The following is a 5,122-nucleotide window of genomic DNA, read 5'->3' as shown; positions in this document are numbered from 1 at the left end:
TTTTGGTTTACTCTGTTGTACAGTTGTACAGTTATGTATAAAACAAAGCCATTAGATAGATATTCTACTGAAATCTGAATACAAACAAATTTGTCTCTTTTTGGTTTGTCGATCATCCTTAAAATTATTCAGTTCGTTTTAATTAACGAAATCTAATTCATCCTTGTAATATTATTATGGTCCAGTAAGAATTTTGACATCTGAAAGCACACAGAGAATTTCAGACGACCATGGGTCCCACGTGTCTCAGTGCCTCCGAAGTGTTTACTGCAAAAGCAACAGAACGCCCTGTCAGTTATATCGGCTTATGTCGGCTCTAATGATACACACTATGGCACAGAGCCGAGCACCATGGAGTGTGTCTGAAATGGAAATCGGCGCCAGTTGCTTTGATGGCTAATGAAGGGAGCTTTCAGAAAGTCCAACGTCAGCTAGGTTTTTTTTTTTTCAACTTACCCAGAGCTAATGATTGGTACAAATCATTTTCAGAGCGCAACATCTTGAACAGAGTTGCTGCAAAGGTTAAACTGTTTTTTCATGCAGTTGTGAGGTTTTTACTCATTTAAACGTTCGTTTTTTTTTTTTTTTACAGTAGATCAAAGAACTTTAAAATGCAACCAGACATTTTTTTTTTTTCCTGTTTAGAGTAATTTTATATGGTTTATCATAATACATTACAGCTGTCACTTTGCGTTTGTGGTTTATTTTTATCATTTGAAAATATACAAGAATGGTTACCAGGAAATCCAAAGTTTAAACGTTTCACGTAAAGTGACTCTGCATTGAAGCTTTAAGCGTAAGATTGGATTGTTATTATTATTATTATTATTATTACTATTATTATAACCGAAACCTTTTGGCTATATCATTCATTTTGTTAGTCAGTTAATGCAGCTGCTATATGAATTATTTTAAGTGGGCCTCTTTAACCCCACAGTCAAGGACAAAATGTTTTTGTTAATTCTCAAGCAGCCAGAGGCCAGAGTGTGCGTTCCTCTGTCTGCTGTTTCAGCGTGATGGCTCTTCAGAAGCATCATTTTGAAAAGTGTCTACCACAAGGCACATATAAACATTCCTTCATCCAAAACATGCAGAATCATGCTCCAGCTTTCCCGTTCAGACCTCTGGGCAACTAATTACCTGAGAGCTGACCTGGCATTCATGACTCAAAACCTTCACACTAATGTCTGAATAATTGGTGTGTTTATTGTGCAACCCATATTATTAAGTTTAAAGAGTGATAAGATGAGAGTTATAGAGATGAATGGAGTTGCTCGTCTGCTTACAGGGCTAAAACTGGCTTGCTGTTAAAAGTTGCATTTTAAAGCCATTCAATGAGAGGAAAAAGTGAATAAAATAAAGTAAGTAAGTAGTATAATCAGGGAAGTAAAGCGATTAAAAGTAATCTAATTAATTACATGCTCTGTGATTAATTAATCTAAATTAATCTCATGCATTAATTTATTTTTTGCTGTGAAAGTAACACTGGGGTAATTGTGATTGCTAACTGTACAAAAAGTACACCAAGCACAATATATACGTCTTCCTGGACCCCATATTAACTTAAACACATATCCTATTATACTGAATTTCCAATCTCGCACAGTATGACTGCAGATCAATCCCTGCTATCTCTTTTCACCCAAATGAGGATGGGTTCCCTGTTGAGTCTGGTTCCTCTTAAGATCTCTTCCTTCTGCCATCAAAGGGAGTCTTTCCTCACTACTGTCGTCGTCGTCCTCGGCTTGCTCATCAGGGACAATCTCATCATTTTGATTCATACACATTCACCTTTAATTCAAACTTAAATAATGCTTTTGAATTTGTTAAGCTGCTTTGAGACAATGTCAATTGTTAAAAGCGCTATACAATTTAAATTAAATTAAATTGCACAGAACCATGCTCTAATTAACAGTTCCATCTGGATGCTCTTAAATATAAATGCTTCATTCATGGGGTCAAGCACCATCTTCTCATCTACCTGCATCATTTTACAAAACCACTGTGGCTGGTGTGGTTTCGGTCGGGTCAGGGGGCACCACGGAACATGGTTAATCAGCTTTACATTTTTTTTCTGTAATAATTAATCGAAATTAGCATGTTGTATTTCACAACCCTTATGTAGGATGTCAATGATGGTCAGCAGTCTTTCCCATGATTGTGCTTCCTACTGAACCAGAATGAGAGACCATTTAAAGGTTCAGGAACCCTTTGCAGGAACCTTTTCACAATATTCTAATTTTCTGAGATTGTGGATTTGGGGGTTTTAATGAGCTTTAAGCCATAATCATCTCAATTATGACAAATCACAGCTTGAACTATCTTGCTTTGCATGAAATGAGTCATATACTGTATTAGTTTCACCTTTTAAGATGCATTACTGAAATAAATAATGCAATGATTGTATATTTTAATCCGTTATATTTTAGTTAGACAGCAGAGCAAGTCTGCACCTTGGAGCAGAAAGTACCATGCATGCTTGCCCTCTGGCTGTATCTCTGCAGTACAGAATGGTACTATGGTTCTTCTGTAGAAGACCCACAGTGCTCTGAGGGGTTACAGATTTTTCTGTATCAAGTGCATGACCCTCTCCAGCTGCATGGCCGAAGGGAAAGGGGTCTCTGAATTTAATGTTTGTTAATGTGTTATGTACCAGAGAGGCCAGCTTCAACAAGGAGCAGGTGGCATCTGCAATTTATCCCTCTCTTTATGATCTTGTTAACTCTTTCATTACTAGCTATAATGATCCACTCTGAAAAATTAACAGTTTGACTCTCTGGTCATCATGTTCCATTGTTTCAAACTAAAATTACATTTAATGATTTTAAAGATCATTAAAAGTTAGAAACTATCTTGTTCTTTTGTTAGATAACTTTTTTTATTTATAACTATTTAATACTACAAGCAAATAAAAGTGTGTGCCAATACAGTAAGATCCTTTCAAGCTTGGGACAAGAATTGAAATAGTAATATACTTATTAATATTATATTTTTAGAATAAAAAAAAATGTTTCTTAGCTATGAAGTCATCATGAACTCTTTACAGTGACTCCAAAGGTTATTAAGAGTATTCCTCTTCCCTGAATAAGAGAGCTGATTTCATTACTACAGATCTGTTTGGCCTAGGAACTAACCATTCCATTTCAGTCCATTTAAATCAACCCTAATGCAGTTCCTGGGCCTGAAGAGAGTCATAAAATTTATTACTTGAATATAATATGCATTACAGATTCCTTATTTGCTGCTACTTTGTGTAGTTTATTCAGTTATTCTTAATGACATACGTCTGTAAAGCTTTATTCAGCCTTACTGGAAATGTGCTAAGGCACAAAAGTAATATTGTTAAAAAAAAAAAATTCATTGTATATCTGTAACATGTGTGAATTGGTTGCGGTTTGGAAAGTCATGCAGAGGACGGGACAATAGAGAGGTTGTATTCACACAGCGCTGGAGCGGAAAGAGTAGGTGGATATGGGGCGACTGCATAAAAGAATCAAGTGTATTGAAATGGGACTCTAAGGCGTTCATTCAGGCAGTGTCAAGACTTAGCCTTTGGCATCGTAAACCATAGCTTTAGACTAATCTCAAGAAAACAGCTTGAAGAGTTTGGGAATGTTGTTCTAGCTTAGCTATTCTGTTCCATTCTGTAGTACAGTACAGTAGGTGGATATTTCAATAAATTTCCTCAGGGCTCTGTTAAGTAAGAAATAAATCTCAGACTAACAAGTCCATAAACAAAATCATCCTGTCCCTGTAATGTTCTGTATCCGAGAAATTTCCAAAATACACAGAACCGTACACATAGATAAAACACACTAAGATAAATAGATTCGTTTATCTTATTTCTTCACAAGCCAGAATGATGAATAGTTGCGAAATATGAAATTTGTTATGAATTCCTGCTTTCAGGGAGTCTGTAGGTTTTCCGCTGAAGACATCTGCTCACTATCACAGTGTCTGCTTTTCATTTTCACCCAAGAACGCCGATAGCTGCTGCCTGATTTCTCTCAGGCTAAATGTGAAGTAGAGCAAAGGAATTGGTGCAAGAGATGACCATGCTGTCCATTAAGTACACTTCATCCTGCCTTATGAAGTATCGTGTATGTTATAGCAATAATCCCTAGTGATTTGCACAGGGAATGGATTTCTGGCGGTCAGTGCCAAGCATGAAATCAGACCATTGTGTTTTTGAACTCTGTGAACTATGGCCTATATGTTAGAATGGTCTCTATTCAGAGTGCCATGGGAAAAGGAAATGTTATCTGCATAATTTCATGTTTTTTACCGTAAAAAGACTGAGACAATTTGTATTTTTATTTATTTTTTTTTTTTTTTGTTACTTTATTAGTTATGTGCAGCAGGTTGCTTTATGCAAAACAATCATAAGAGAACCTGATGTTATTTCTTTCTTTAAAAAGCCATATTGTTATTTGGTGTGTGCAGACTCGAATCCATCAAAACCCTCACCATTGTCCCTCAACAGCCCCTGTTACCCTTCAACCATTTTTTTCAGGAGTGTCCTGTAATTTACACAGACAATGTCAATTGTTCATTGTTGATTATTTTATCAAACTTTTTATTTATTATTCAAGGTGAATGTAATTTAATCAAGATGAAGCATATTGGCTAATACTGTTAGACAGAGCTTTAGTGACAGAGTCTCCCCCTCCCTTCAATATATATATTTTTTTCTTTTTTTCTTTTTTTTTTGTTTGTTTTTTTGGCTATAATAGAACCATATGCTACGAGACACTAAAGTGCCACTTGAAGTTTCCCCAAGGGCTGGATTTAAAATTTGAACCTAGAATAAAATATTAGTTCCAAATGAATAATTAACATAGCACACATACAGTGCAGCTTATTATATATGGCTTTTATGTACAATCATTATATCGCAAGAGCTGCACAAAGCAATGTTATTCAATGTCAAATAACAGACTTTGCCCAACAATTGAATTGTGCAGTAATGATGTTAGTTAAAGGTCAGTGGAGTCATCATATTTACATTTTAACTGCTTAAAACCTCAAATGAGCTAATTAACTTGTCTGTTACTCTCTTGTGTGTTCACATATTACCGGCTGCTGTCTGGTGAGAGGCAGAATCAACCAATCAAAATGATTA

The sequence above is a fragment of the Clarias gariepinus genome, chromosome 4, assembly GCF_024256425.1.
Source record: "Clarias gariepinus isolate MV-2021 ecotype Netherlands chromosome 4, CGAR_prim_01v2, whole genome shotgun sequence".
Lineage (NCBI taxonomy): Eukaryota > Metazoa > Chordata > Actinopteri > Siluriformes > Clariidae > Clarias > Clarias gariepinus.
Note: the sequence above shows the minus strand (reverse complement) of the source record.